This window comes from Microplitis mediator, chromosome 9, assembly GCF_029852145.1.
Source record: "Microplitis mediator isolate UGA2020A chromosome 9, iyMicMedi2.1, whole genome shotgun sequence".
NCBI lineage: Eukaryota > Metazoa > Arthropoda > Insecta > Hymenoptera > Braconidae > Microplitis > Microplitis mediator.
In genome coordinates this window covers 18,723,023-18,735,644 of record NC_079977.1, presented here as the reverse complement: position 1 = coordinate 18,735,644, position 12,622 = coordinate 18,723,023, and the positions used below count along the sequence as shown (strand labels likewise).

The 12,622-nt window shown below is 31.2% G+C and overlaps 1 non-coding gene across 1 annotated transcript; it reads right to left on the bottom strand.

The window, feature by feature from the left end:
* Positions 1 to 10,737: 10,737 nt before the first annotated feature.
* Positions 10,738 to 10,811, bottom strand: Trnai-aau (transfer RNA isoleucine (anticodon AAU)). The gene has a single exon. It is a non-coding gene; the product is annotated as a tRNA-Ile (tRNA).
* Between the last annotated feature and the right edge of the window lie 1,811 nt (positions 10,812 to 12,622).

Genomic DNA, 12,622 nt, shown 5'->3' with positions numbered 1-12,622 from the left:
ATTTCCCGCAAAAAATTTCTTCTCTCCCCTCCCTTCTCACCAAATCACAACTATTTTTTTCCAATAATTTATTTTCTATCAATTCCATATTTTCTCGTCATTAGGAATTCAAATTTATCAACAATTCGAATTTTCAACAAACCTCAAATTGTTTCATTCGATTCGTCTATTAATAGTCAATTCGACGCAAATAATTCGCAAGTTCGATTCCGCAACCTCCCAACATATATGTATATCCATATTATATATATATAAATATATATATGTATATATATATATATATGTATAGTCAAAATTTGGGCAGAATAAGTATCCGGTTATATTAGTCACACTTAGATACACGTGTTAAACGTTATCCTTGACGAATCGACCTCGTTTTTCCCACCGACAATTTTTTCTTTATGATTATTTTTTTTTTTTAAATACATAAGGATCCATCTCATACTTTATACTTTTTACTATATAGGTATATACTATATAGTACGAGTGTGAGGTATAGGTAGCGGTACAATTCATCCAACAAAGCCCACAGTAAACGTTAAAGACCATAGCACAGCCTATATCCAGCTTCAAAACTAGCTCAGACCTACACTAGTCTTTCTTTCATAAAAAAATAAAAAAAAAATTGTGTACCGATACGGCTTTTCTCTAATATAAAAAGCAACGTTATCCGTAAGACGTATATTGTTCCTTACAAAGTCTCTGAACATTAAACGATTTCTTTTTGTAATAACGAAAATAAAAAATAATAAAAAACTTTCGTGGAGGTCCGTGGAAAATTAATTCTTTATTTATTAATCTTCAAAGCAATCGCTATTTTTTATATTTGTAATTATTATTATGGAAGGTAATTGTGTGTATGGAATGTCGAAGAGGAAGTAAAATAGAAATTTTTAGTTGTTAAAAATGCAAGCAAGAGAAAAGTGAACATTTGGAAAATAAAAAAAAAATTAATTATTTATTATTTATGAATTAATTTATTGAAATAATGAGACAGTAGGATTCTAAAAGAATCATTGTAGATTTTTTTAATGGTTCCACGTTATTCAAGTCACTATTTATGGAATTTAATTATAAATCAGCGCCAATGGCGCCCAATTTTATTTTTGGGCAGAAATTTTAGCTGGAATTTAAAAGGCTGTAACTCTGCTTGTAATTAAGATACTGAGATGAAAAAAATTTTATTTCAAAGCTCAAAGTATCTACTTTAAGATACTTTTTATTGCTTTGGTCTAATAAATTTATTTCACAGTTACAGGCCAATTAGAGACCAACAAAATATAAATGACATTTAAGTGACTAAAATTTTAAAAAACTAACTCTGGTTACAATTGTCGTATGGCAATAAAAAAATTCATTTCAAAGCTTTAAGTATGCAATTTAATAAACTTTAAGTTATTTTTCCCGAGAAAAATAATCCGCGGAGTCAGAGGCCTAAAATGCGCGACAGCAAAAATTAAAAATTTTTTAGTTTCCGCGCGGTAACTTTTTAAATAAATTTTTTAGATTAAATTGATCAAAAGTGATTGAAAGCTTGTAGTTGAACCTCCAAAATAACCTAGTCAAAGCTCGCTATAATTTGGTTGAGCTGGTTATCATGCTTCAATCTCGTCTCTTCGCTTTAAAATTCGATAACGCGGGCAAATTTACCTGCGTCAATTATTCAAAAAAGTTATCCAACCTCCCCAAGCATTGAACTGCGTCTCTCTAAATTCACCCACAATTTTTCCGCACACCAACCATTTAGTGCCTAATTTTTCTTCAAATTAATCTCGTTTATTTTCCAATAACTCTAACAAAAATTATTTACATCCAAACCCTGATTAAAGTACTTGGCTATTAAAATCCTCTTTTTAATTTTAACTGTTTTCGACCATCAATAAAAAAATACTTCTCATACTTTCATTAACAGAAATGTCAGAAACAAAATTTACTGTATTTATTGTCATCTATATATATCTATATCTATATAAAATAAAGTTATGCGGGAGTATTAAAGTTAATTAGGTAACATCCAAAAGTTGAATGGTTATTTAACGCACGTAGTTTTGGGTATAAACTAAATTTAATTTTTAATTTATTGGAAAATCGTTGCTTATATTTGGACTTTCGGTTCTACTAATAGTTATGAGAGTTTTGTGTTGCTGCAGTTCATGGACTTGAGAGTCGCTTCTAACACATTTATCATTATTAACGTCTGGCAGTGGCACTCAATGGTCATGCCGATGGCGCCCCTATTTACTGCAATTAAATCAAAATCTATATCTATGTTGGTATATATAGATATATATATATATAGAAAATATCTAGTGTCTCTGTGGAAATATTAACTATGAACAAAATATTAATTAAGTATATATTTTATTAGACATGAATTATTACTTATTAGCTATAATTAGTACTGAATTAATTAATGGATTTGTTAATTATTTAGAATTGTAAATTAAAAATTTTTTAAAAATAATCGTCCTCATATCTTTAATTATGGCTCTCCAGGTAATTATATGAGATAATCAGGTTTCTAGTATAGTCGTTAAATAGGAAATTTAATGTGCAGCAAATATGAACGAATGATAAGTGGTGATAAAATTGATAGATTGGAAGTTATAATTGATATTATGCAGGCGACAGAAAAATAGGCAAGATTAGGTTCAATGTATGGTCATTAGATAGGGAATTTTATTTCTTTCAAATTTGGTTCTATGAAAATTAGGCTGAAATTGGGTCGAAGCTGATGGACCACGACTTGGTTGTTGAGTACTGGCAGGATTTTGGGCCAAAGCTGATGGGCCAAGGCTTGGTAGCTGAATATTGACTGGCTCTTGGACCATGCAGATGGCCGAAGACTTGGTAGTTGAACACTGGCTGGACAGTCGAATATTGGCTTGCAGATGGACCAGACTTGGTATTTAAATAACGGCTAGCTCTTCGACCACGGCAGATGACGCAAGACTCGTTAGTTGAACAGTGGCTGGCTCTTGGACCAAGACTTGGTAGCGTAATATTAGCAAGATGCTGGGTCTAGGCTAAGACTTCGTCGATAAGTATTAAGCGGGTCTTGGGCTAAAATCGATATTGAAGAACTAAGCACCTTAACATTGTGCAAAGACAACTACTTTAATAAAAAATTATTTTCCTACAAAGGTATATACGGAATGATGTAACCCTATCTGGCCAGATCTAAATATATTCAGAGACTCAAATAATGAAATTTTTTTAAACGTCAGTAGAATAAATCGTTGCGACAACTAATGAATACTGAAGATCCAGTGAGAAATTTATTTAGTTCTATCATTATGCGGGGCTCAATGTCCGTTGATTGAAAAAAATTAAGTGGGTTGGGTGAAGTCCCTGCAATAGTCTCAAGCATTTGCAAACCTTACTATACTAATTCGGCCACTGATGAGTGATGACAGTAAAACGCTAAAGTTCTCCCGATACTTAAAAGCAACAAGTATCCAACGAAACCACTCAGTTACAGACCCATCAGACTAACCAGTAATCTAAGCAAGGTGTATGAAATTATATTCATATGAAATATATACTGTATACAGTATGTCTAACTAAAGCATTATATCCCAGCTCTGCACATTCAACTAAATGATTTCATAACAAAAATTTTGATTGAAACGACAAAATTCTTAAAGGCAAGAGAGATGCAAACTAGTTTCTGACATAAACCGAGGCCTTCATTTTAACGATTTTACGGCAGCTGTTTTAATAGATCAAAAAAAAGCGTTTGATACGGTATGCCATACATGGCAGTCTGAGAAATTTATTCTCTTTTCAGAAGTATGAGGTGTCGATTCATTTTTTTTTTTTTTTTATCTAAAACGTACTTATTGTTTTTTTATTTCGAGAAAAATTATTCAAGGAACTATTAATATTATATATTTACATTAAATGTTAATGTCATGATGTACCATAGGATACTATAGTACAATCGAAAAACGTACTTATCAATATGTCAAATGACAGCGGAGTAGTTGAACAAAAGTTCGTTCAAAATCGGAATATAACAACTCTGACGTATCTTTCTTACTAGGGACAATACAAGTGGCTGGGCGCGATCTCGTGGCGAGAACCGAACTACTCCCGCTGCTGCTGCCTAGCACCAGTGACTTTCCCCTCCTCCATGTCTACTTTTTCTTCAAAAAAATTTTTTCTCATGGTTTAAGCAACTTTTGTTTTCTTGGTTGGAACATACAAAAATATTTGCGTTAATAGAATAGTAGTTGTACAAAAAAAATGTATTTTGCTTTAAGAAATATAGGGGAGGGTGGGGCAAGAAAGTCCCCTGTAAAAATTAGATCAAAATTTTTTTTTCTGTTTTTCTTCTAGTTACCATAAATTCGAAGTATTTGCGGATTTTTAGCCCTACGCATGATACCTGGAGCAAAATAGACCAGCCGCAAATTCTGAAAAAAAGAATTTTTCACATTTTTATTGTCAAATTATAAAAAATTTAATACACTCATTCATTTTTCAGCTGATTCTCTATGCGTGGGACAAATTTGGCCACTAAAAATATTTCAAAATAAAAATTTTTTTTTTTAATTGAGAAATTTTTCAATTCAATAAATTTTTATAGTATTTACAAATATACTCGTCGAAATAATATTCATCTACACCTGCATAGGAATCAAATTTTATTTCCTACAAATTATCTCTGAAAAATTTTTTTCAAATTCTGCATTCTCTTCTAATTATTTCCATTTTAATGTCAAGCTCTTAAAATCGATCAGAACACTATTTTTTTAGGAGCTTGGCATTTAAATTGAAATAACTAGAAAAGAATGCAGAATTTGAAAAAAATTTTTCAGAGATAATTTGTAGGAAATAAAATTGTCTACAAAAAAGATTCTATGACATTTTACGATAAGTCCGATAGTTTCGCCGGAAAAGTAAAAAGATCTCGAAATTTACTCTAACGTGACTTTAAGCTCCAATAACTTTTGAACAGATGGATTCATCAAAAAATAATAAGAGATTTTTTTTGTAGAGCATTCAATTTCCTACAAAAAACAGTATTGAGAATTGCGAAATTCTCATTAGTTGACATGGTATGAAATTCAGAACGAGCAAAAACAAGTTCTTCGAATTGTACCAAACTTTGACGTCGGATATCTTGTGAATGGTTGGATTTATGCAAAAGTCATAAAATTCCTTTTTTGTAGATCAGTAAATTTGCTACAAAATGTTCGAGTAAAGATTTTTTGTATCTTGATTTTTTCGGAAGTTATGTATTTTTTACCATGTTACTAAATGAAAAATCGAAAATTATCAATAGCCACCACTAAATATCAATATTAAGAGCTCTCATTTTTACTGTCACCATATTTTGAGATACCCTTTCGATTTTTCAAAGTTCTTCGAAAAAAAAATATAGTTGCTTAATTTGAGACAGTCTACTATACATATTTTTCGTCCTGTGGTGCGTTACATAATAAAAACCATACATTTTAGTTTGTAATTTCCATTTCTATGCTATCGGGCAGCTTCTCAAAAAATATAGGTACATAAAGACTATAATTTTCAATTTATCGAGAAAAATATAATTTTTAATATATTGGAAAAATATAACTTCAATATACCGCAAACCATAGATTTGAACATATAAGTTCTTCCATGTATGATCAATTATATACAGACAATATATCACTGATTACATGAGTCAAAATATATATAAATTTTATTATATTATACTTTATAAATTACATATATACCATCCATATATGACAAAAATATATTGAGCATTATATGAGATAATATATGCAGAGAAATATAAAACATTATATAAAAAGAAATATATTATTAAAAATATATAATCAAATATATGTAAAAAACATATATTCATAAATATAGGGGAGGGTGGGGCAGAGCGGCCCCCTAAGCCAATTATTATTTTTTGTGGCTTTCAACCATAAGATCACTTTACTTTTGTCCTATTTCGAACAAATTTATGGACATTTTGCCAAAATTCTGAAATTTTTTTTTTTTTTTTGAGGCAGAGCGGCCCACCTTCAAAAAGTGATAAAAAAAAATTTTTTTTCGTTTTTTTTTTTTAAATTGTTTTCATCATTAAGAATGTATTTTTTTCTCTTGACAACTATTTTTGGCTTTATATTACTCGAAAAAAATTTTTTAAAGCGTAAAAAATCGTTCACTCTCGATTACCTTAATTATTAATTGTTATTTAATAAAAAAAAAAAAATCAATTCTATAATTTTACTTTATTTCAAAAATTTATCAACTAAAAAAAAAAAATTTAATTTTTATAAATTTTTAGTAACCAAAGTTGCCTCTTACATAAAGAAACGGCCGAAAAATATGAAAAAAAAATTTTTTTGGAACTTTCGGCTGGTCCATTTTGCCCCAGGTGTTATGTGTAGGGCTAGAAATGTGGAATTATACTAATTTTTTTTTAATTTGATGATAAAAATATGAAAAAATCACTTTTTCGAAATTTTGGGCTTGTCCATTTAGCCCCAAATGTCATGCGTAGGGGTAAAAATGCGCAAACATATCGAATTTATAGTAATTAGTCGAAAAAAAAAAAATTTTTTTTTTGGTCAAAATTTCAGGGGGGCCGCTCTGCCCCACCCTCCCCTATATATTTTTGCCGGCATATATTTATCACATATCCACCATATATATTTTTATATATTCTTAACAATATATAGCTTTTCCATGCGGGTTCTTTCAAATACATATGAACTTGAAAAAAAATGTCAAAGCACTAGTTCGTGTTTAAAATAACCGAATATTAGTATTCAAAATGTCTTTCATAAGACAGACTATCAATAGCTTAACAAGTAATTACGTCGACGCGTGGGGTACTTACGACATTATTTTTTACGGAAGTCCCGGATATAATACTCCGCCTATAGCATTCGGTGTCAATACACGGGAGCTTAGTAGCAAATGTTCGGACTAATTTCCGACCACCCAGACTTCTTCCTCTTCACATAAATTGAATATCCTCTTGCATTCCCAACTATACAAACACAAATAAAATAAAACGTTAAATATTTTTCCATTTTGAAATACAAGTCTACCTCCCGTGCCATAAAAATATTCTTTTATCTGACACGCGCCCCTCGCGGTTCTTTTAATGTCTTATTGTGGTTTTAGAAAAATGATATGACTTAAAATAATAATAATAATAATAATAATTAGTGTCTTGAAAGAGCAATTAACGCTTCAGCTCGTTCTATATTCAGATATGAGTATTTTTTTTTTTTTTTAAATATTAAAGTATATTTATATTTTTGTTGTTTCATTGTCGGAAACGGTTTAAGATCTGTTCGGATGATGTTTTAGAGAAATAATAGGGAGTGTAGCGGTGGTTTTAAAAGTAAAATGACGAACGTGACATGTTAAATTGTATACTACGGACTAGGGATATAATATCCGTGTTCAGGTTTTGGATTAACGTGAAGGTTCTGAATTTAGAATGCACTCACATTGGGCGAGTTACCTGCCCTAAGCTCTAGACATTGACCTGGCCCCCAGACAATAAATTTCGCCTTATGGCTCAAGAAATATAGGCGGAGTTACTGTTAACTTTAAACTAGTTTTGATGTTACTAGTTATTGTAGCTAATGGTAAAATAGATTTTTTTGCTAATAAATATTTAGTTTTTTTTTTTTTTTCAAACTTCTATATTAAATATCTCGTAAACTATTAGAGATACGGTGATTTTGCAAGAGTACAATTTTGTAGTACGTAAAATTTCCTGCAAAAAAGGTTTGATTGAAAATTTTGATAAATTGATAACAAAAAAAGTTATGGAGTTTCAGAAGATAAAAGTAAAAATTCTTGAATTTTATTTATAATTTTTATATCGTTATGATGGGGAATATCTGGGAAATTATTGAAGATACGATGATTGTACTCAGAAACAATTTTGTAGAGCAGTAAATTTGCTACAAAAAAGGTCGGATTCGTTATGATGATAAATTGATAAATAAAAAAGTTATTGGGCTTCAGAGTTAAAAGCGCGAAATTTGTTAATTTAAATTTTGAGTTCCGAAATTTAATAACTATTTATTGCTAATTAATTAAGGGGTATATTGTTGAATTATAGAGAGTTAATTTGTCACGGAATGAAGAATTAATAGAGTAATTACAAATAAATAATAGTGGTAAACAATAAGCCCGGAAATATTTGACAGATGATCGAAAATGATAACGGGCTCATTACCCAGCAAACCTACTTAGCGACAGTTGGACTATTTCGGGTGTTATTTATATATGATGCATTAAGCGTAACGTTGTTAGTGATGATAATCATCGAGGAAAGGCCACTACTCTCTCTATCAGTACACAAATTATTATCTTGGGGAAAATAATATCCGTTGTTGTATTATTGTACCGAATTGTAAATTACCAGGATAATTATCCTCGAGGTTAACGAGTCCAAGTGCTCTTTCAATGCGCCGCAATAGGGTCATTTTGTGTCATTGCCCAAGTACGGGACGATCCACTCGCAATAACGGCCTCGTAAATAGTTTAGCGCAATGTAATATCAACCTCAATATGTTGATCATCATCAGCATCCGAGCCTGGCCCTACATTTCCTGTCCGAAATTAATCCCCAGCTTTTCCATTTCGTTTGACCTTCATCTCATGATCAATTTTCTATCGGCACATGTTCACTCTGCTTTGTATTGTTTTATTATTTTATTTGTTTCCTCGACAACTGACTAATTTTCACCTCATTTTAGTGGCCAACTATTTCACCAAACATTGATCCTCTAGTTACGTGAATCCATTGCTCGGGTTCCAATTCGTCTATTTCAATAAATTTATTTTTATATCAATACTCAATCTGTTAGCTTTCTATCACAATTTGAACCTCTTAATCTTATGCATAAGTAAGGAAATATGACCAAATTATCACTAGGGTAACAAAATTGCATGTAATGCTACTACATAACGTACGTAAGAGTTACGCGGAATAAAATAATCGAAATCAATTATTATTTAGCCGTGTGATAAATTTTATCCCCAATCCAGACAAGAAGCCAGCGCACCATTTAATTGTCCCATAAATTAACCATAGGCATGACAAAAGTCACTTTTTCAGTGCATTTACTCACCTAATCAATGCAGTAGGCCTCCAATGCTTAGAAATTAATTAAAATTAGACTGAATATTCCTAACAACCACCAAAACTCAAATTTCATCCCGAAATCTTACCGAGTACTTATCCAAAATTGCCTAAACACTAGTGACATGAGAAAAAAATGCCAAAAACTATGACATCAACCTACTGATTATTTTAATCACTACTCGGGTTATTTATTTTTTTTAAACTTGGCAATATTTTTTTTAATCTTCGTTGAATGGATCAAAAAAAGTTCATTAAATCCAATAAACTATCAAAGTATCTTAAAAAAATAGTATCACGTCATCGAAATTGAAAACCGACTACAATATTGGAACTTCAATCAAACATTAAAAAATAAATTCACAATGAATATTCATACTATTTAGATTAAAGTTCACAGAACAGAGTACAGAGCACAGTATATAGAGTACACAGTGATTTAACTGCATCAAATAAATAAAATTTACCAGAACGCAGTTGGGAGTAACGCCGATTTCATAGGACAGAAAATGGTGCCACGAATCAGCTGGGACAAATTCAAACATTTTTTGAATAATATGATTTATAAATGCTCATATAAATATATATATGAATAATATTTCATCAATACAGATATAAATTTAGTGATTTTTGGAAGGCTGTATTTTCGTGAAAAATAATCGTATCGAAAAATAAAAAAAGCAAATTGATGGTTGAAATCTCTAGTTTAAAGATTTTCCAGCAAAATAATTTTTTGAGCGACGGTTTTTGCAGAATCATAAGAAATATCTCGAGACAAAATTTTTCTAATTTTTTTGGTTTTGTTTTTTGGGTAGGGCCGGGAAAATTTTTTTCAGAAAAATCAATTCATGGCTCGGTTAGGAAATTTATTCAGCAATTTTTTTTGTTTTTGTTTCTTTGTACGACAATTTGCTGCTGAGATATCAGCCTTCAAATGAAAAAGGATCTTTTTGTCTTTGATTATCGATATCTCAGCAACTAATGGTCGCACAGTAATTTTGAGGGCTGCTTTAGAAACTTAAATAATCCCTTACAAGCCTCATTCTCGATTCAAAAATAAAAAATTTTTTTTTCATCCTTAATATCAATTTGAACAACCTACAAAAAATTGACTTTTTACTGTCTTTTAGTTAATCAACCGCTGCTTTAAGAATATTGATGGAAAGGCTAATGTTGCCAGGTGATTTTACATAGCTTAGTGTACCCCCAAAAACCCTGGAAATTTTCAGATTGATCCATTGAATCGTTTGTCTGGACCGATTGCTCAAAGTTTTACAAAACAATTAAAGGAACAAATTTTGTTCCTTAATTCGTGTAATCATTACCAAAATAAAAAAATTAATTTTTTTCGGATTTTCTTTCATTTTTGCATTAGTTATTAAGTAAATATAAGATAAAGAGAAAATAAAAATTCTGAATATTTCCTGGTGTTTTTCTTTATTTGCATAATTGTCAGTGAAAAAAATATATAAGAAATTATAATGGTATCAATTTACTTTTTTTAAAGTGTGCGAATAGTCGATGGATCAATCGAATAATATGAACTATTTTTTAATAAAAAAATTCGAATTAACAGTAATATAATTCATTGTAATTATCAGAAGATAGAAAAAAAAAAAATCTGGTTCATGGGGGGATCGAACCCACGACCTTCGCGTTATTAGCACGACGCTCTAACCAACTGAGCTAATGAACCGAATGAGCCCTCTAAAAACGGTAGAACTACATGAATTTGTCACTCAATTTTCATTATTTATTAATTGCCGCAACGATTTATTCCACTAGAGTCGTTAAAAAAATATCAATTATAACAAATTTCATTATTTGAATAACTCTAAATACGTTCCAATCTGGCCAGATATAGTTATATCATTCCACATATACCTTTGTAGGAAAAACATTATTTACAACAATGCCTGTGAATGAATTGTTCATTATTCACTCCCCTCGGAGTGAAATTCACTCCGCAGGGGAGTTTTCGCGGAGTAGATAATTTTTTATTAATTTAATCCCTCCGGAGTGAAATTCACTCCGGAGCGGAGTATTGAAAATATTATTAATAAAATATAACTCCACTCAATAAAATCGAAGTAAAAATTCGCGTATTACATGATTGATCAGCTGATATGCACACACATACGCACATACATATTTAGGCACACACGCGCACTCGCACACACACGCACGCAGACATTTGCACACAAGCACACAATCGAACACACACACGCACACATTTGTACACACACGCACACATTTTCACACACGCACACATTTTCACACACGCACACATTTGCACACACGCACACATTTGCACACACGCACAAATTTTCACACACGCACACATTTGCACACACGCACACATTTGCACACACACACACAAACACCTGCACACACCCAAACACACACTCGCACGCACACACACACACACACACACACACACACACACACACACACACACACACACACACACACACACACACACACACACACACACACACACACACACACATTGTTTAGCAATTTAATATAAATTAATTTAAGTATTAAAACTCCGGACCGGAGTGAATTGGGAGTTAAATAAAATCCGCGTCACTCCGAGATCACTCCGCTAAAAAAAAACTCCCAATTCACTCCGCATGCGGAGTGATTTTTTTCAAAACTCCGGAACTCCGAGTGTCGGAGGGAATGTGGAGTGAATTCGGATTTAATTTCACGCCGAATTCACTCCGAATTTACTCCGGATTTTTTACACTGTTATAATTATGTGAGTCGTGAATGACAATTAATAACAATTTAGGAAACAAATAAGTTTGAAAAATAAAAAATTTTTGAGGGGGTCCGTTTTGCCCACTCGGTCCCATTTGGCCCGCTCTTCCCCTACATATCTATGAATCTTTATCGACATCCGCAAACATATATTGTAATAAAAAAAAGTATGCAACAAGTTATATCCCAGGTTATTGTTGTTTTCCATCAGGCAATTTGCATTTTGTATGAATTATGGGAATACAAATGGTAGTTTTTAAAATACTCAGTGCCTTTTCGAGTGTATAAAACAATCTTGTTTAACAAACGACCTGTCAGCTGTGTATAAGAACTTTTTTATTTTTATTTATATTATTTCTTAGCCGCGGTGTCATTGAAATGCCAAGTAGACAATTGAGATTCATAGCGATGATGTCATCGATACAACAGTCTTGTCACGATTTTATTTAATGTACTCTACGCATGCATTAGTCACTCTTCAACGTGCTCCGCAAATGGGTAAAATGGACGGAGAAATTTTTATTTTGCATTTTCGAATATTTCCTGGTGTTTTTCTTTAATTGTATAATTTTCGGTAAAAAAAAAAATATAAGAAATTATGATGGTATTAATTTACTTATTTAATAGTGTGCGAATAGTCGACGGATCAATTGAATAATTTGAACTATTTTTTAATTAAAAAATTCGAATTAACAGTAATATAATTCATTGTAATTATCAGAAGATAGAAAAAAAAAAATC